The 21,966-nt window shown below is 37.8% G+C and overlaps 1 protein-coding gene and 1 pseudogene across 2 annotated transcripts in view; both read right to left on the minus strand.

Moving 5' to 3' along the window:
* LOC307111569 (COP9 signalosome complex subunit 5-like) overlaps positions 1 to 6,904 on the minus strand; it is a 96,917-nt pseudogene extending 90,013 nt beyond the window's left edge. The window contains exon 1 of the transcript in view: positions 6,806 to 6,904. The product of the transcript in view is annotated as a COP9 signalosome complex subunit 5-like (transcript). The remainder of the gene's footprint in view (positions 1 to 6,805) is intronic.
* Positions 1 to 21,966, minus strand: part of LRRTM4 (leucine rich repeat transmembrane neuronal 4) — a gene marked incomplete at its 3' end in the record, with an annotated part of 714,648 nt that overhangs the window by 573,495 nt on the left and 119,187 nt on the right. The gene's annotated exons all lie outside the window — the stretch shown is intronic.

Consider the following 21,966-nt stretch of genomic DNA (forward strand, 5'->3'; position numbering starts at 1 on the left):
TGCTGAGAGTGAAGACATATAAATAGTTCACTTACATTATTTTTTTTCCTTTTTATTGAAGGTATTGGAGTGACACTGGTTAATAATTCTATAACACATCATGGTACACTGAATTCTGTGCTCACCACCCCAAATCAAGTTTCCATCATCGCCATTTATCTCCCCTATACCCACCTCCATATCTCCCTATCTCCCTCCCCCTGGCAATCACACACTGTTGTCCCAGTACATGATTGTTTACTCTCTCTCTCTCTTTGTTTTTGTTCATTAGCTCTACTCCCCCACTTAGCCCCTCCTTCCCTGACAGCTGTCAACCATTATTATTTTAAGGTGAAAGCAAAATCATAAAGATCATTTTTCTTCTAAAATAAATAAAAATAAATGAAACCGTTATCGTCATAATTAGCTAGCTAGTATTAATAATAGGAAGAGAGCAAAGGAGAGGCCAAACATTATAAGTATGGTCATCTGAGCAGCTTCATCAGGAAGCTACAACTTTATGCTCCCCAGGGAACCACTGGTTTATTCCCTACTGATCACTGGGGAAAGGGATGGAGCAAAGGGGTAAGTGGGCATATGTGCAATGAAGTCAGGGTAGCGTGGGGAAAGCGCTTGCCTGTCAGTCTAGCCTGGGGAACAATGGATTGGCTAAGGGTGACCCCATCAGAAACATATGAGATATTGGAAAGTGAAAATTCCCAAAGAGTTCCCTCTCCTTTCTCTTCTTCTTGCTCTCTCTGGCTCTGTGACTCACACTCTCCCAGGCGATTGTGTGTTCTCTCTCCATAGCCCTGTGGCCTTCAGCAGCAACATAGATATTTGGCCCCCACACACAATGGGCTACAGCTGGGAACACAAGCTAAGCTGGCCAGGTGCTGGACTGGAAAATATTTTAATATGAAACAGAAACCATGGGCAGTGGCCCTGCTGAAGACAAGATTGGACTTCTTCCATAGCGATACAGAGATGAGACCTTCTATTAAATTATTAACAAACAATAATTTATACTGAATTCTCTGTGCGATAAACTCAATTTTTTGGTAACATTCCATAGCAACCAAACAAGTATTTATTTAAATTACATTTTTTTCTATTTCTCCAAAAGATAGGATAAACAGCAAATGACTATCAAAATGTTATCCCCACATCCTGGCCAGTGTTGCTCAGTGCTTGAGTGTTGACTCATTAACCAAATGGTCACTGGTTTGATTCATGGTCAGGGCACATACCCAGGTTGTGGACTCAATATCCAATAGGGGGTGGGCAGAGGGCAGCCAATCAATGATGTTTCTCTCATCAATGTTTCTATTTCTCTATCCCTCTCCTTTCCTCTCTCTCTAAAAATCAATTAAAACATTTGGGAAAAAAAAAAAAGGTTCATCTTCAATCAGGACTAGGAGCCGTTAGAGCCTAGAGGACTTTGAAGGGAACTTCTGCATCACCTTGGTGTCCAGTTTAAAAAAATAAATCACCATAGATAATTACTCTCATTTCTAAAAACCAAGGCACTTCAAGCCAATTTTAGCATTGGACCCCGAGAAAACAAAGCAGTTTGGCTTCTCCTCCATTCAGAGGCACTTGCCATCCATAAAGCTGTCCTGGAGATATGGTCCCTTGGGGTAGCTAAATTCTATTATTTTTTAGCCGCTGAATTAGATGAAAAAGTAATGCAACTTCCTCTGTTTCTCAAAGCACAACTGTTCCCTAGCAAAGATGGGATGATTATAGTGCAGATAAAATTGGTCACTATACTGAAAAATGTATTCAAAGTTTTGAACCTACTAGTGACCCTTTGTCCACAATACTTGTTTTGAGTAGCAAGAAAATGACTTTGGAGTTTCACATAGGTTTCTGGGCTAGTTAACAACATCATCTTTCTTCTGGATCTCAGTCCATTGCCCAGCATTTGCATCCTGACTCTCACTGACTGGCTGTGTGATTTTGAGCAAGTTATTGAAACTGTGTCTGGGCTTATTTATAATACCTATTGGACAGGTTTTATATATATATATATATATATATATATATATATATATATATACACACACATACATACATACATATTTAAATACATTTTTATTGATTTCAGAGAAGAAGGAAGAGGGAGAGAAAGATAGAAACATTAATGATGAGAGAGAATCATTGATTGGCTGCCTCCTGCACGTTCCCTACTGGGGATCAAGCCCACAACCCGGGCATGTGCCCTTGACCAGAATCGAACCCGGGACCCTTCATTCCACAGGCAAATGTTCTGTCACTGAGCCAAATGAGCTAGGGCTGGACAGGTTTATTTTGAATATTAAGTAAAATAATGTAAATCATAATGATTGTAGTTTTTTCCCATTGTTTTTTCCATCTTGTGCTGAATGCATCTATTTCGTTTATAGTCATTGTTTTATTGAATAGAATGTACCTATTGATGGAAATAATATATAATAAGAATATTTCATAAGTCAACAGAAACGAGTAATAACATAGCATTTATTGAGCACCTAGTACACACTAAGGTGTTTACATGTATCATCCATTTTTAATTGGTGGTTTTATGCTTGTTTTTTAAATATTAATTTTCTCTTTTCTTTAACAATGTATTCCTCAATATTCATCTCTACTTATTGCCTAATAGAGGCTTAAGGCTTCAGGGACCCTCACTTATTTAATATTCACTCAGCTGACTATATTTAGAGATTTTTTAAAAACATCCACAGTGAGTTTATCTCTTGATACTTTAAGTGAGAAGTTACACTAGGTCCACATGCACCCCCTGGTTCTTCACTTCAGTCTCCAGGATTCCATGGTCATCTATAGGGTGCAGATCACCACACATGTTGCCATTCACCCTTATTTTCAGTTAATCAGAGAAGAAGCACTCAATAGACCACACTACAGTAAGATTTCTGATCTAGAAGATGATTCTCCATATTTCTCAAAAACCCACAATGTGCATTTTCCCTTGCCTGCTCTATTATGTCTGAATTGGAGTCTAATTTTTCAGGCCCTGCAAAGACTATTTTATTAGAAATAGAATAATATAAAGAAAGATGAAGAAATAAGGAAGATAAGAAATGGAGAGGGTTTAGGAGGGAGGGAGGATAAGCACACACACAAAAAAGAAACAGCTGACAGCTGTCTCTAGAGTCGACACTTGTGAAAGTTTCTCTGAATAAATCACATGAGGCTCAGACACATGGTATGGTCTTTTCCTAGGAAATAAGGAACAACCTCAAATCCCCTTAAAACCAAGATAGATTACAGAATTTCTTTTTCATGATAGACCAAAACAATGCATATGATTATGAGAGTGTAAGGAATGCGTAAGATTATGAGAGTTGAAGGAAAAACAGCGTCATATTTTTATGTTCGGCAACATAGCTGACAGTAAGTTATTTCCTAATGAGACCAGGCACCTACACACAGTTGTTTCCTGAATATCACATAGAACAACAAATAGATTAAGTGGCATTGTTGCTGTTAGAGTGCTGATCAACAAGGTCAATTGAAATCAGTCTAAATATATGTTTCTTAAGAGAAGGCTGTTCACACATAGAAGACAGTACATTGCTGCTGTCTTTTTGTTTTATTGATATTCTTCATTTTACCCATGGGTAGGTTAGGCATTACAGGGACCTCAGACCGGTGACTTCCAATACAGCCAGACACAATGAGTAACCGATGGACTGACCCTTTGATTTACTTATTCATTCAAAAAATGTTTACTGAGTGTGGAGAGTGTGCAATAAATATATGCTGAGAGCTAAATAAATGCAATTTAACAGATTTTTGTAGTTCTCAAGGTTCTTCCTACATGCTGTCTAGTTGATTATCAAAATAAGAATGAGGCCATATTAAAATATTTTATTCACACAGTTAATGTGTATCAGTTGCAGTCAGAACTCCCATCTTAGAATAAGATATAAAACTGAGACTAGAACTCAGGTTCCCTGATTCAGTATTTTATGGTCGTGGCTTATATGTATTTTCAACCCTTCCTTAACCCTCCGTACCTTAGAAACAGGAGGTGGGGGGAAGACCTCTAAGACTGATTTCTGTTAATTAAATGCAGACATCAGCAGATTATGAATCAGAGGAAAGATAAGAAAAGGCATTTTACAGAGGCTAGATGGCTTACAGGCAAGCAGGATGTGATTATAACCTGATCAAATTATTTATCATCTCTAAAAGATAATGCATCTCTCTAAGGGGCTGTAATTGCTTGCAGGGAGTAGAATACAAAAGAGAGTTGCAACGAACAACCTCTGTAATGCTCATTGCAGAGCTGTGCTGAGCTGTGAGGTGCCCTGGAATAAGAGTTTGATTTGTCCCCTTGGCGTCTACAAAGATTCTTTGCAAGAAACTATCCTTAGTTTCTCTTATGCATATACCACTAACCATTTAAACTCATGCTTCCTTTTATTCCTTTTTATGTGCTAAATTAACAGAGTTATGCATGTCATTGTCTTCCCATGTGCTAGACCAAATATGCTACCTTCTTATCAGTTAATTTTGAAACTTACATCTTGACTATAGTTTTGCTTTCTAAACCCCTTGCCTATTGGGAGACTCTGCACCAAGTACATCTGATTTCATTGGCAGTGATGGCTCCCACGGGAAATTACTAGGCTGGCATTATAGCTTTCACCCCATTCTCATGAGCTTCACTTAGCTGAGTCAAAACCCAGGTTGCACATCCGTGCTTGAGGAGGTGTTGACAAATTTCTTAGGCTAAGAGGTTTAAAGTCAGACTCAGGCATCTCTGGATGTCATGCTACCCATCAGGTTTCCATGGAGCCAGCTGGCTAGCCTGACCCAGAAGCAGCTCCCACTTCATTGTGCCCTACTTTCCACTTTCAAATCTTCAATTTCCACATAAGTTTCCAAATATCCTTACCAATGTAAACCATGTACTTCTGATTGCATTATGACTTAAGGAAATATTTTTCTTGCAAAGAAACTGGTTATTGGTTATTTTACATGATCACATCAATTCCCATTTATTCTGTTAAGGGATATGGATAATGATAATAAATCGGGTCTAGAATACCTTCACTGGAGCCTATGGAGCAAGATATATTTGGGATTTCAGACTATTTTAGATTTTAGAAAAATAAGTAAGCACATATTATGTATATTGCATATTATAACTCAGACTCCAAGATACACCCTATAATCAAATGTGTTAATATTTTTTTTCAGATAAATGTAAGAACATCTAGAGTAAATGGAAGAATTAAAGGTTAAATAGTCCCATGTAAGTTCAAGTTAAATTTTGATGTCAAATAAATTATAAAACAGCTTTCAGTTTTTTTAATATATGGATTTCAGAATTATGAATAAATGATTGTGAACCATTAATAATAACCAATGAGCATTTAGTGAGTTCTCATATTTCCACAGTAATAGTATGAATTAAGTGGTTCCTTACTGTCTTCATATAAATAAGAAGGAATCAAACACTCAAAAACATGCCATAGATTTGCCTAGTCATGCAGTTAGTAAATTGCCAAGAACATAACAAAAAAATCAGTGTCTTGTCCTAAAACATGACATTACAATAACTCCACAAGGGAAATTGGGAAAGACGTGCAAGTTAAATCTTTTAGCTCCTTCATCACTTTGTCTACTTAGAAGTGGCCAGAAGTATAGACCATGAAGTCAGATAACCAGATTAAAAGTTAAGGCTTGGACTGAGGGAGTGGGGTCAGCCAAGAAGGGACCAATTGAAGGGAAAGGGGAACACATGTAATACTTTCAACAATAAAGATTTTTTAAAATTAAAAAAAAAGCTATCTCAGAAAACTTGGGAAAAGGCACTTCAAAATCTCTCTAATTTCTGAAATGTAAGGCTAAAGGTTCCTATAATGTAGTGTTGTTAAGATGACTAATTAAGGTAATGTCAGGTGGCATAGCAGAGTGTGTTCACAAGTCACCCTCAGCTGCCTACTCACTGGTCCTCATCACCATCCCAGGCCTCATCACTGATTCCAAAAGACTGAATGACAAGCTACAAAACTCTGCTCTCTCCTGGTCAGACAACTACCCTTCCCCCACATTCACATGACACCACCCAATCTTAAGAAACTGCAATAGTTTGACCTTGGACAGATATCCCAGTTATGTGCTATCCATAGTCTGATTTGAGATCCTCTCTGAAACCCTTCCTCTGGCTCTAAAATATGTCCTCATCAACAGACTCCTTCAATTTCTCCTCTGAATAGCTCCTTCTGAAATCACACTGCCCTTGAAAAAAAAAAAAAAAATCATTTCCTTTATTTCTCAATCCAATTCATGGGACCTGGAGGTATGCCGAGTTTTTCCTTGTTATTTCCAGACCAATTAAATAAATTCACCAGAAAGTCACATGGACAGCCTCTCCCCACATTGACTGTGTCTGAGGCTGCACATATTACTCTTACTTCTCTCAGGTTATATGATGACAATCCTCCAGTTATGAGCAAGAAGCCATTCCTTCAAGCAAACTCAAAAACCTAAATCAGAAAATTGTCTCAATCTCTTCCCCTTCACCAAGTTTTTCATTTTACTTGGATAATATATACATGCTGTATTATTTCCAACATTTACCAAAACAGGGGCTGGGGCTGCTGCTTGATTCTATACCTTTCCAGCCACTTCCTCATTCTCTGTTCCCTGTGTCAACAAAACTCCCCTGGAGCTATGTGTAAACACTGCCTCTACATTTCCTCCCAGGCTCCGTTGAACCTCACCCACAATTTCACAATTTAGCACCACAATTCCACAGAAACTGTCACTGTGATGCCTGTGACCAATTCGTCATCCTCATTTTTACCTTGTTTCCCAGTATCTGACCATGTTGATCCCATTCTTCTTGAAACACGTCCTCGATTCGGTGGCATGATACAGTATTCTTCATTTTTTTTTTCTCCATCGTGAGTATTCACCTTTTCACAATTTCTTTTTTGCTCTAGTGCCTACAGATGAATAATTGACCCCACAATTTGCTCTAACACCTACAGTTAAGTAATTGGCCCTATAATTTGCTCTAAAGCCTACAGCTGAGGATTTAGCCCTATTTACCTTGCTTCCAAGACCAAAATCATTAACTTCATTTCTCTTTCATCCCACAACTCATCCATTAGCACATGTAGGTGGTTTATATCTCAGAAAAACAAAAACAGTTTCTACCACCAGTAAACCATTGCCTGAGTTCAAGCCCAAAGTATTCACCTGGACAATCGAGGGAGGTTTCTGACAAGCCACCCAGCTTCTTTTCTTTCTTCATTTCCCCATGGTTTTGTCTCAAGTTCATGCAGTTTCTCTGCTGAAAATCCCCATAAATTATTTACTCATTAGCATACAGCCTGTGAAGGGCCTATATGACCTTTCAAAGATGCTTACACATATTTATTGAATATCTAACATTTTTAGGGCTCTATATTTTGATGGTAGATAAGAAAATCCTTTTGCTCATAAAAGTTTACACACATTTCTACTTCCTACAAGACACTATCCTAATTGAGATCAATGTTATTAATCCTTTGATTTCTAAAAGAGTATTTTTGTGTTTCCTTACTCCCTTTAAGCCATTCCCCACACTGAACCATAAAAATCATCCTCAAGTACAAATCCTATCATACCATTTTTGTGCTGAAAACCTTCTAGCAATGACTCCTTGCTAAACTAAGGTAAGATTTCAAGTCCCTAACCTGACTTATCAGGTTTTGCCTTTCTATCCTAATCTTTTTAATACTATTATTTCATGACCCACCCCCCACCCAAGAAAAAGAACAAAACATAACAATAAGAAAACAACAAAGATACCCCCCTCCACCCCCACCCCCCCCCCCCCGCAACTCCATTAAACTGCCGTGTTGGTTCTTGCTTTTAGGGCTATAATCCTACTGAACAAATTTTAGCCCATTGATTAGTATCTTTTATCACACAGCTACATATTGATAATAGTAATTCTACCCAAAACATCTCTTACATCTTGTGAAAATGAACAAAGGAAATAGAAATCAGAATGGAGTCAGGAAGCCATAAAGGAAGGACTCTCAGGCATGTATTTACTCACTGTACTTGCACACCCAGCAGGAAGAAAGAGGATTTCCTTCTGACCCAGCAACACCAAGCTGCCCACTGGTGCAGCCAATAAAAACCTGCCACAGCCCTCCCCAATTGCCTCCTAATACCTAATAAAAGCTGACCTTCTGTTTGTCTCCTCTATTTGCCTACGGTTGGTTGGCTATAGTTTGATGTCCCCAATTGCAATTCCTCTGCTATTCCTGAATACCTTATTGGCTAAATACCATACTATTTCATTTTAAAGGTTGTCATCCTTTTTCTGCTTTTGGATTTTAGCAGAATAACCCTGTTTGTGTGGTTTTTAATGTTTTATTAGTTTACTTGTTTGTTTATTTACTTATTTACTTCTAGAGAGAGAGGAAGGGAGACAGAGAAAGAAACATCTGTGAGAGAGAAACATCAATCAGTTGCCTCCTGCATGCCACCTACTGGGGATCAAGCTCTGTCGCCCCCACCAGAATATGCCAGAGGCGGGGAGGCCTACTCACCACTTGCGTGCCTGCAGGCAAGGACAAAGCAGGATTACTAGGTTAAAGGCCCCTTTGCCCTATGCATGTGCAAGGGCAGTGACTCAGTAATAGCAATATAGGTACTAAGCAAGCGTACCCTTAAGTAACCTGTTTATGTTAATATAGCCTGAGCTCTTTTGTTTGAGCATGTAAAAAAGTTACCACTGACCAGCCAGTTTGGGCTGCTTTATTCCTAATAAAGCATGTCCCATTTACCTACTGTTACCAGTGTGTTCTTCCAATTTCCTGCACCGAGAGGGGTCAAGTCCCTCGTTGAGGAACTTGCCCCCAACAGAGCCCAAAACCCAGGCATGTGCCCTGACTGCAAATCAAACTGGTGGTCTCTTGGTGCATGCACTATTTTAACCCAGTCTCCTCTCAGAAATCCATAGCAGTAGACAGCCTGTGCACCCACAGTACTGAGCATGCACCCAGGAATCACTTACTACTACCTATTGGCTTGTCACTGCCAAGATTGCAACTTCCTTTTTTTAAAATATATTTTATTGATTTTTTTTACAGAGAGGAAGATAGAGGGATAGAGAGCTAGAAACATCGATGAGAGAGAATCATCGACCAGCTGCCTCCTGCACACCCCCTACCAGGGATGTGCCCGCAGCCAATGTACATGCCCTTGACCGGAATCGAACCTGGGACCTTTCAGTCCGCAGACCGACGCTCTATCCATTGAGCCAAACCAGTTTCGGCAGGATTGCAACTTCCTTGAGGCCAGGAGCTGTGTGTTGCTTCAGCTGTATTTCTAGTACTTAGTACAGTACAGTACTTGGAGTAGTAGCATGGGTACTTAATATTTACATAAAGAGGGGCTAAATAAACAAATGAGTGGTGAATAAGATCATGGAAAACAAAAAGGCTTTATGAATGTAATATAAATATATTTATGTTTAAATATAATGCTTTTAAAATTCACCATTGACTATAGTAGTAATCTTTTTATTTCTTATTTATCATTTTTGGTCTATTCAATAATTATTTAATGGTTGATTTCTACCTGCTCAGTACTGGGGTTGGAACTTGGTAGGTCCCATATAATTGTAAGATAATTGGCCAGTCTTAGGTAATTGGGTGGATCTTAGATAATTCCTTCCTTCAAATCATGTTCTCTGACTGCTCTCTGATTTGTATCATATTTTGCCATCATCATCTTCAAGCTTAATCATACTCTAAACCTAACTCTATCATGCAATGGCAAATACTACATATAACTAATTGTTGTTGTTTTAATAAATTAGTATGGTTTTCTCATTTATGAGAAACAGACATATATTTTAGGAAAGGAGATGGAATTTGATTTAAGGGTATTTCTTTGTATTTACCAAGAGGAAGAAAAAGGTTTATTGCACTTTTTATCATTTTATAAAATGTCTTATAAAAATATAATACAATGTAATTTATTGCTATCATTTTAAAGGATTCACCTGGGCCTTCAACAAGTTAGAATCATAAGTACCCTTGTCTATAAAAACAAGACAATAATATTTCTATTCTAATGTATTTTTTATATAAGAGAATGGTCCTTAAATCAGCTCTTATTACAAGAATGTTGCATGATGGTGTTCTGATTTAGCAAGTCACTCTACTTTAAAATGTGGTCACATAACTAATTTACAGAAATTGAAAAGCAAAGTTGAAATTGTTGTAATTGTGCACTGGGAAAAAGCAAATTCATCAATTGTCACTATCTCTAATTTCCCCATCATCAATTTTTAAGATGATTGCTACTTAATATAGGCAAAGGTTTGTGATTTTTAAAAATTTGATGTGCCATCATTTTACAATAGTAACATTGAAATTAATTTGTTAAAAAATACTAGAACTTTACAGAGCACTACATTTCAAAAAACAACAACACATTTAAGTAATTTAGGAACAAGAAAATATTTGCCTTTAAGGTAACTTAAAAAGGAAAAAATAAATAAATAAATAAAACAATCCAAAACTTCTTACAAGGAGAGAAAATGCTGGAAGTATATAATAGTTGAATACACTGCTTAACATATTTATCACAATGATAGTTTGACCTCTGATTGCCTCAGCTTAGTGAATTATCAAATGTACTGAAGAGATCTGAAGTTTTCTTTGAACACCATCATAAACTCCAAATTTTATAAAATATACGTGTAGTTATCTAACCCAACACATTATGCTATCTGCTTGTCTCACAGGAGTGGTGGGAAAGCTAATTAAAATGGCCACAGGGAACCTCTAAATAGGAAGCTGCATGAAATAAAAGTAAAAAATAGAATTTTTAGTTAAGCAACAGGAATTATGTGGGGTCTTGAATTTAATGTTTCTAACGTTTCTCATGAACCCCTCCAACCTCCTCCTTTTTCAATCAGTGAACTTTCACATTATTGGTAAATGTGATGCCACTTTTTAAGCTAAATTTATAAACTTATTAAACATTCTACAATCAGCATTACTAAATAGCAGGTGTAAGCCATGATTTTAATTACTCTTATAATGTAATTTTTAAAGTCTAATATGAAAGCTCAGCTTCCACAGATGTTTGAGTTGAACGCTTCCACTTATCAGCCTCACTCTAATTGCAATTGAATTAATATGATTTACTTTGATTTATGGGCAGAACGCTAATTTTGATTTGGCTGCCCTTTTATATTAATAAAAGCATACTATGCAAATTGACCAAATGACCAAACAGCAGAAAGACCGTCCAGACAACCTTCCGGACAACCATGCTATGACACCCACTGGCACCAGGGCAGCCAAGGCGGGTGTGATGCAGTTGGTCAGGGACCCTGCCATTGCCCCATAATTGCCCCAAAGAGGGAGGCCCAGGCCACTGACCAGCGGGCTATGGCGGGTGGGCAGGGCCTACCTCCTTGGGGCGATCGATTGCAGGGCTCCTGGACTGTGAGAGGGCACAGGCTGGGCTGAGGGGACCCTCCCCCTAGTGCAAGAATTCCATGCACCGAGCCTCTAGTTATAAAGGCAAGCTTTACTTTCTATTATTTACCATTCAAAACTGTGGGATTGTGGTGGAGGCAGCAACTAAACATTCTATTGACACAGGTGCTACCCATAAAGTGGGCCACCTCTCACCACCCTAACCTTTAAAGCCTTGTTTCTAGTCTACTGAACAACACGCATTTACCTACAAGCAATAGATCTCTTAGACTTTGAATATGGTTTTATTTAAGCTTTGAACATTACCCCATAACATCATTACACTACTCTTCACCAGTGTCTTTTCCTTCATTTCCCTTTCAAACCTCACATGGCTGAGACGTATTTGTGTTCAGTATTTGATACAAAGATATACTCTTTCAGGAATTCTCTTCTAATTATCTGAAATTAATTTAGCAACAGAGCTACTACTGTAACAAAAGAGGTATTTGCAGCTATAATTGGTAAGTGGCCTTAAAGGTGCAGGGGAATTAGAGGGCTAAGAATTTGGACTTCCAGCTGCCCCACATCTACCCAGAATCTTCTTGCATTGCATCCCTTGGATTAACTCTTTTATTGTACTGAGGAAGAAGGCAGTTTCCTTATACGCTCCTCAGTCTAGTAAGTCTCATCCTTTGGTTTCCATAGCTTTTACTTTTTTCTACTGTCTTTGTGTATTCACATGTCTTATACTCACACTAGCTAATGAGCTTCTTAAGAGTAGCACTGGCTTTCTTATTTTTATCCCTAAAATAAAGCCTAATACCTAGTACCTAGCCAGTAGGTATTTAATACAGGAATGAAATAATAAATTAATAATAAATTATGGCAAACCAATAGCATTATGCATGTTTTTATAGATTATTTGCCATTCATGACTATCTTTCTTCAGTGGTTGGAAGGATATAGTTGTTACTATGAAAATTGATACTATCAGACCAATTTGTACAGTGCATGGATTTAGTTCAAATGTTTTTTGTCAGTGTGATGAGAGTGTTTCCATTTCATATAAGTAAATACAGAATAAAATAAGAATATTTTGCTCTAAACCCACAAATAACAAGGCAAAACTGGAATACAGTGATTTTTTATCTTAAAAATTATGACCCCCAAAATAGGACTTTCCATTCTAATGGGAAATAACCAAAAAATGTATTGCCCAGTGCCCAGGGAGAAGTAAATTCTCCTTCCACAGGCTGCTGATGCATATCCTATGAAGTTAACTACTGTAAAGTTGGTCAATAATACCAATCTTTTAAGTAGATAATTTCTAGTTGTAGAGGAACAATGTATCCCTTAGACATGGATTATTGAGTTCATGTGCAGTTAACAGTAAATTTTACCAAGAAAATCTCACAAAGATTTGGTATTGGCTAGTTTGCTTTGTGGTATTCATTAGGAGAGAGGAATATATACATGTATGCAAACTTCCATGCCCCTATAAGAGAACAGTTTGAGACAGGGACAAGAAAAGTAATGTTTGGTTAGGAGAAAATGGAATTTATATAAACTAATTACATTTACTTTTATGTTATGTTTAGAATGCACCCTGAAATACTGTTTTCTATGTGTAAATGTAATTCCTGCATGAAAATCTTGAGAGCTGACTTTCTAATTACTATGTGCTGGTTCCAGACTAACAAATACTCTGGAGAATGAATCTTTGGAGTTAGACCAAAGTATATCCATTGTTGAGTGCATGTTTTATTTTAAGTTTTAGTCCATTGTTGGTTATTGTTGGGTTTGGCAGCCAAGGTCATTGGTAAATCTTGACAACAAGAGCCCTTGTAAAAATCATATGTGTGCATTTAAAGGACTGGCAGTATTCACCTACCACTCTCAGCACTATTTCAATGCCTCCAAAATTGTCTTTGAACACTAGCTCAGGCTCTTTTCCAAATCATGACTGAATGATTTTCCCTTGATCTGGGTGTAGGTTTTGAAGATATAGTGGTAATTAAATTACATGGACGTGTTCTTTCAGTCTAAACTCATACCTTGCCCTTTTACTCTTGGTAAATCTCAGATAGGAATTTGTAAATCATTGTCTGTAGACACACACAAGCAAGAATCTTTTGTACTTTGACAAATATTTTTTAAAAAAATTAACAACCCTTGTTAGAAAATACATTTTTCTATAAAAAGTCCCCCTTTTAACCCTTTGCACTCGCTTGCTTTTTTCTCGATTCCTGCTACTGATGCTAACCGTGTCGAGTCACACTCGACATCTGAGTGCAAAAGGTTAAATTAGTTTTCTGCATTGATGCTTTGTATATCCATCCTTTAATCTCTCTTCCTAATGAGAAGGATTTTTCTTGCTTCATTTGGTTTTTGTTGGTTTGTTTTTGTTTTTGTGGGGTTTTCTTTTGCTATGTTTTTTTTAAGAGTATGGCCTCTGCCTGGCCCAGGATATTCTTCTATGATGCTTTCTAATTTCATGAAATTGGGATATTTGCTCTCATTTCTGTTACTGAAATTTGTCTTCCAATTTGGTTATTCTTTGTTATCAGCTGAATATTTATCATGGTTTGAAATATTTATCTGGACATAATTTTTATAGAACATATTGTATCATATCATAAATCTCAACTTGAAATAACTCATTAAAATAGGCTGCTACTAATTAGGACTTTCATCTATCTGTTAAATTTAGAGTTTAAACCTCCAAGAAACATAACATAAAATCAATACTCAATTTGTTAAAATTCAGTTCACAATTATCATCATGTGCTTTGTCATAACAATACGTAATTGCAGCAACTGGGCCACTAACTGCTAGGTTCACCCAAATTGCCAGTGAGCCCTGATGTCTCCAGGAGCCTTCCAATCCTCTTGGCAGTGTCAGGTGCTCCTCCTCTGTCAAACTCCGATTCCCCATTGTGGTCCTTGTCACTCTGTATTATAATTGCTTTTTTACTTCTCTCTATCCCCCATTAGACTGAAGCTCTTAATAAAAATAAATTATGCCTGTGTGAAATCCCTAGTGTCTAACACAGGTGTTATAGTTTCTGTTTAATAAGTATGTTTGCATAAAATATTAATATCAATTAAACAGCCAATTAAGAAAATATGTAATGAATCACATGTGCATCCTCTGCAGTCTACTGGTACTAATTATTTGCCCTTTTTGAGAAAATATTATAACTGAGTCAACTTCTATCAGGAAAAATCTAGCTGTTTTCAACTAATCATGCAAATAACTAACATTCTTCTGTCACTGAAAGCATTGTTTTAATTGAACATTCAATCCTGCTATGTGTGATTTTTATCAAGACACTTAGTGGCAGAAATAAAACGAAGACAATAATAATTTACTCTCCACAGGATTAGTATATGAATTAAATATAATAAATATGTAATACTGTTTGATGATCAGTATCATTTAAACAACTGGAAGTCTTTTCTTTATATTTTAGTTTGTATAGTTTGTATATTTGTCTATATGTGTGAGCAAAGGCATGCGTGTTTTTACCTACTTCAGAAAATGTAAGAAATAAATAAATAAAAGACAAATAACTGGCAAATTCCCTTAATAAGAAATACCATTTCTTTAGCCTTTCCTATTAGAAAAATAAAAAAATAAAAACCACAGTGTTTTATAGTAAAAGCATCCTATCTTCAGTTTTTTCTTATCTGCCCTATGTTGACATTGAGGTTGACTGAAAAAGTTTAAGGAGCAATGCTAATCAAACCCAAAGTGGAAAAGAGAGGCATTTGCAACCTCCTGGGGCAGTGATTCTTTTCTGGTGGCAATTCTGTCCCTTTTTGTCCCACTTAACCTCATCATGAAGGAAGGAGAAAATGTTCCCCAACAAGTAATCCTTGATTTGGCTCCTGAAAGAAAGCAGTTTGAATTAATTAAGCTGGCATCACAAAACTTTTTTCCCCAAGTCATGATTTCTTGAAGATTCTGGAGGAATAACTGTGTAACTATCCTACCTAATAAAAGAGTAATATGCAAATTAACCATCATTCCGCTAAACCCACAAACTACGACCACAAGCCACTCCCACAAGCCAATCAGAGTGAGTATGCAAATAAACCCAACCAAGATGGCTACAGCCAAAGAGAGCAGGAGGGAGGCTTGGGTTTCCCAGGCAATGGAGGAAGCCAAGCTTTCCGCCTGCCCGTGCTGGCCTAAGCCTCCACTCAATTCTACAAAGTTTCAATTATAGAAGGTAAACAAATCCAAACCGAAATGACGGCATCCACGAGCTGGAAAGAGCTGGAAGCTAGGGTTGCCCCCAACAATGGAAGAAGCAAAGCTTTCCCCACACCCTGGCCAGCTCAGGCCTCCGCTTAAGGCTACAAAGTTTCAATTATAGAAGATACCCAAACCCCAACAGAAATGGCTGCGGGCCATGAAGAGAGCAGGGGGCTTGGCTCTGCTCCAGGCTACAAAGTTTCAGTTGTAGAAGGTAAATAAATTCCAGATAGCAGGGCCTCCACTTGGGTTGCCAGGGGGCGTGGCTGGCCTGCAAACCACCACAGGCCCCTCGCTTAGGCCACCCCATGACCCATGGGAACCCACACCCTGATCTGGGACACCCTTCAGGGAAAATCAGCTGGCCCCAACCCTGTACCAGGCCTCTATCCTATCTAATAAGAGAGTAATATGCAGATTGACCATCACTCCAACACACAGTATGGCTGCCCCCATGTGGTCAAATATCCTGCCCCCATATGGACACAAGATGGCCACCACAAGTTGGCCAGCAGGAGAGGGCAGTTGGGATGCACCAGGCCTGCAAGGGAGGGCAGTTGGAGGCGATCAACCGTGCAGGAGAGGGCAGTTAGGGGTGACCATGCTGGCAGAGGAGGGAAGTTGGGGGCAAACAGGCTGGCAGGGGAGCAGTTAGACATCAATCAGGTTGGCAGGTGAGCAGTTGGGAGCCAGCACTCCTGGATTGTGAGAGGGATGTCCGACTGCCCGTTTAGGCTCGATCCCTGGGATCGGGCCTAAATGGGCAGTCAAGGGGTCCCAGATTGGAGAGGGTGCAGGCTGGGCTGAGGGATACCCCCCCTGCCCCCGTGCATAAATTTCGTGCACCAGGCCTCTAGTCTATAATAATAAAAGTGTAATATGCTAATTAGACCGGACATCATTTCAGACATCCTTCTGGATGAAGCTGGGGCCGGAGGGAAGCCTGGGTCCCAGGTGCCAGAGGGAAGCTGGTGCCGGCAGCCAGGGTAAGGAAGGCCTACTCTTGCACGAATTTCATGCATTGGGCCTCTAGTATGTATATACATATACATACATATGTATATGTATATATATTATATATCTAATATGTAATATACATATTAGATATATTACATATTAGATATAATACATATTATGCATAATCGGTTTTATAATATATTATGCAAATAAAAATCTATAAAAATGCAAAAAAATGTTTTCTAACATTAGTTTATAATTTTCTAGAAAAGTAATCACCAGAAACTTTCATGTCAGATATAACTGAGGTCTGATATTTGGGGAAATTAGGCCAACCGCATGAGTAGGAAGTCAGTTTTGTTGTGACTTTTAAGGTCTATTTTAAAGACTTTCCTGCCCTGAAATAGCTCCCACACAGGTACTTGAAATTCCTTTTAGATATCTTAAGCCCCAAAGATTTTGGTCCTCACATTTCCCTATTAAATTGAAATTGTCTTCGAGGATGTAACACCATAGGAAGCATCAGCTAACACCTGATCAGGGACTGCTTTCCAATCTGGCAGACAGCTAATTAAGTGAAATAGTTCCTATGGGAAAGTAATTTGAGAATGGGGTGCCCATAGGAGGAGAGGAATTCTGACTGAGATGAGGGATGCTAAAGAAAATATGGTCAAATTGAAATTTATCGTAGGGATTCATGTATTGGAAGTCAACACCCTTTTCTTTCACACTCTCTGAAGAAGTGATTTTTAACCAGGAATATATGCCAGAATTATTGGGGTAGAGCGTTTGCTAAAACCATGTCCTAAGCCCCCAAATTAAGTGAATGCATCAGAATATCTGGTGGATAGTTCAGGACTGAATATTTAAAATCTCTCCAGATGATTCTGCTCCATACACCATTGCCATAAATGGCTAGCAAGTTTACTACATTGGGGTCAATTCCGTTCAACCAAAATTCATTGGAAACTATGTAGAAAGGCCAGTGTTGGCATGATGTGCATGTAACAGATGAACTAGACATGAATCTTATTTTCAAAGAGTTTATAGTTTATCAGGAATAATACATCATGAGCGTTGGAAATGCAAGGAATAATCTACTAAGTATTATAAAAAAAACACACTACAAATGAAATGTAGAGAAATCGATTATTTTAAGGGAATATTACAAAAAGGCTTTCTGAAGCATGTGTTCAGGCCCCTTTCTTGTTCCCCCTACTTCCCCTGGTCTCTCACAAAGGACTTCGGTGGCAGTCTGTCCAACAGCCTTCATCTTCTTTATGCCCCTAAGCCGTGTAGGTTTAAAAACCACAAAAATTTGGGGTTGGTGACACCCTAGATTCTAGTAATTATCCCATATACCTTGCCCCAGAATAGGGTACCCAAGCATTCTATCCCAATACCTTGGGCTTCTACTACAATGCTCACCCCACCACCACCCAACACATATACTGAGCAAATTCACAAAAGGTTCACTACCTTATAAAGTAGAATGATTGGCTCTGAAAGACAGGAGTGAATAAAACCTCATCAATAGTTTACCAATACGTAAACTATTGATAATCGGATCTTGGCGTTAGGGTTCCAAGGCCATGCTGCTCCTCTGCTTCTCTCACGGTATTTTAGGAATGAGCTTCTGTGGGGTATCAGCCCAGTCGCCTATCTCAATCCTCACGCTCCCATAGGAACGACTGTGGCTGTTACATGTGTTCTCTGAGGACTGACCACCTGTTCCTGAATTCCATGGGCTGAAGTTCTGCCTCACTTTAGAATTATTCATAGGGACCTCCAAGTATTCCTCACAAATATATGCCTCCTCAGTGCAAGGAATGAGAGATAGCCCAGGGGAATGGACGAGAACGAGGCATAGGTAGATAATTTTTTTTAATACTCACCCGAGAATATTTTAGTGATTTCGAGAGAAACATTGATGTGAGAAACACCAATTGGTGGCCTCTAATATGTGCCCTGACCTGGGGTAGAACCTGCAACCTAGATATATGCCCTAGGGCAGTGATGGCGAACCTATGACACGCGTGTCAGCACTAAATATTTAGTTTTTGGTTTCTTAAATACAATTATAGATAACAATTATACATTTATGTTATTTAAACTATAAATATCGCGAAATAATTTTTTTTCCTCAAAGTGACACACTACCCAAGTTATGCTCAGTTTTTTGGCGAAATTTGACACACCAAGCTCAAATGGTTGCCCATCACTGCCCTAGGGAATCAAACCAGCAATCTTTTTTAGTGTATGGGTCAATGCTCCAGCCAACTGAACCACCCCACCAGGGCAGGTAGAGAATCTTAAGTCAGCATTTTATTTTGCCGTACGGCTAAAATTCCAGCACTATATCTTTTGGAAAAAAAAATTAATTGTTATCTGAACAAAGACTGGTAGACAGTAAAAGAGAAGTATCTTGTCTTAATATGTTCCACTTCAAAGTTCCCCCAAATCTCTACAGCATACTACAATTGCATCTGTTCAGCCACCTAGCAAATATTCTATATTTGCAAGCATTTTGCAAGCCGCTACCAGTGTTTAATCTTGGGATAATGCCTTCTTAATGTGCTAACCCCGAGAGTATTTTGAAGAGCCTAAATATGAATTACTGGTTGTAAAAAGGAAATTTGGCTGCTTCTAATCATGTCTGTCTGTAACCAAAGACATGACAGCATTGAAATACAAGGTCATGTCTGTGCAATCAAAGCCCAATAAGGGTAATTCTGACTGCAGGAGTATCAAGGGAGAAGGATACAATAATTAATAGGGAATGGCCATCATTAGCAAAATATAATTTGAAAATTATTTTACATTTTACTAGCAGCACAGCGTGGCAGAGAGAAACTTGTATAAAAATTTGAATTATCTTTCCACTATCTACTTTTGGTACTTTACTTTCATTAACAGTATGAAGGAAATACAATGATGCTCATTCTATGAGACATTATTAATAGTCCCCTATATTTATTTGTTTATTAATGTACTACTTAAAAATATTTTTACATACATTATTTTTATTGAGACTCACAACAGTATTTTGAAGTAGGCAGGAAAGAAGATTCATTTATGTATATTATTATTGTCAGTTTTCTCTACTATGGGGTTGTCTTGTTCTTAAGGGCAGTTGGTTAGCGGCAAGATTATTGACTCAAATATTGGTGTTATACTTCTGATGTTATACTTAAGGTGTCATTAAGAATTTTTTTCTTATTTATAATTAAAAGGAATCCTGTCCCACACAGTATTAAACTAAAAAGAATTTTTTTTGGTTTATAGATCTGAAAGAACTAGGGGTAGATCTGGCTGTACTTGCTGTTGAGGCTTCAGCCAGGTCATGAAGATCCTATCTCCAGTCCCTTTCTTTTGTTCCTTCAGCGAGCAGCCTCCCTTCAGGATAGCCAGTTGGCTTCAGCAGTCCCAGTCTCCTAAACCCACACTCCACACTCTGCAGAGAGGGAAATGTTTTTCTTTTCACAAGTCCCAGCAAGTGCTTCCTTTGATTAATTTTGTTCTGAATGCGCTACGTGCCCTACTCTGAACCAAATATTGTGGCAGGACCAGATGGATAGGCTAATTAGTTTAAGTCAATATGGCTGGTGTTGGAGAAAATTCCACCCAAACATGAAAAATAGAGGGATGGTTTCTCACAGGAAATTTGGAAGACTATCTCTAGCAGGAGGGAAGATTTGATATTGAGAAGAATAACACAAATGCCTACTACTAATGATCTGCCTCATTTAAGCCTCCACCCCACACACACAAAAAAAATGCACACTATTACCTGCTGGAAGGAAAGTATGTGTTTGTATGTGGATCCATGTTTTATAAGGATAAAGCACCTGGCAAGTAGTAATCATATGTCTGTTTAGTTATGTGTAGGGTTGTGTTAATTCCCTCAGATAGATTCTCAACTGTGTGAATGGCTGGAATCTTAGACCCTAGTTTGGAAGGCAACTTATTCACTAAAAGTCAATGAGACTTTCTTCCAAGCAGAGTTTTTCACAAGTTGTTTTCATTATGCCAGAAAAGTAAGAACATATTTGCAGTACCTCTAACTTATAAGGTGCTTTAGGGGGGAAAGAAGACTAGACTGCTTTGTGAAACAAACAAAAACAAGCTCCCAATCCCACCTGATGTTAATTTTTGTTCTTTTATGTTCTTCTCTTACTTCCCACATTTTACTGTCCCTTTTGTACTGCATTTTTCTTTTTCTTCCAGTCAACAAATAGTTACTGGAAGTTTCCTTAAGTGCAAGACATTGTACATAGATCTAAGAAAACAAAGATAAAGCCAGATTCTTGTCTTTGAGAGATGGACAAACACACAGATAATTATAATTTAGTCAGATAAATTCTATTGGCTAGCTTCACTTGTCCTGCAATGAAGACTTCCCCTGCTCCGTTCCCAAAACCTTGTATGATTAATGACCTCTTTCTGTGTTCCCAAAGAGCCCTGCACATACTTCTACTTATCTTAGCATGTTTTAATTGTCTTTATTTCTTTGCCACTATCAGCATTAAAACCAATTAGAGACCACTAACTCCATAAAGACAGGTTCTTAAGTATAATTTGCCCTCAGTAAAGGATGTATTTTTTTCTATAATTTCTTATTGTAATTAGGGATCATCCTGATCCAATCTTGTTTTCTTAGGAAGTCAAAGTCTATTAGGGGAGAAGTGAGAGGTAAGTCATCTGTCTCCTGTTCATGCCAAGAATTATGTTGCTTGATCTATGTGATCTTCTGAATAAATTCCCCTGCACACATCTTATACCCTTTTCCCCCTTCACACATACAGAGCACCAACAATTCATTCCTGATACATGAGCTATCGGGCTAAGAAATCAAACATCAAACTAAAATCAAAGATGGATAATTTGCTAAGATATCTCAAGTGTTCTCACTACAAAACAAAATAAAAAGTAACTGTGTGAGGTGATGGATATGTTAATTATTTTGATTGTGGTAGTCATTTCACAATAAATATTTATATATATATACACATATATATATACATATATATGTATGTATGTATATATATACATATATATGTATATATATGTATGTATATATATTAAAACATTACATTGTACACCATATGTACCTATGATTTTTTGTCAATTTTACCACAATAAACCTGAGGGGAAAATATAGAGTTTGACTATTTCCAATGGCTTTTTTTTTTTATTTCATACAATATAAAGAAGTTAGACAAGATAATCCCTAAAGTCCTATTGAAATTCAATCATTCTATAACAGTTTTAGGAAGATTTAATGGTAATGATTTAAGAAGGAGTGAA

Source organism: Cnephaeus nilssonii (genome assembly GCF_951640355.1).
Source record: "Cnephaeus nilssonii genome assembly, chromosome: 15".
In the NCBI taxonomy this organism is placed as follows: Eukaryota; Metazoa; Chordata; class Mammalia; order Chiroptera; family Vespertilionidae; genus Cnephaeus; species Cnephaeus nilssonii.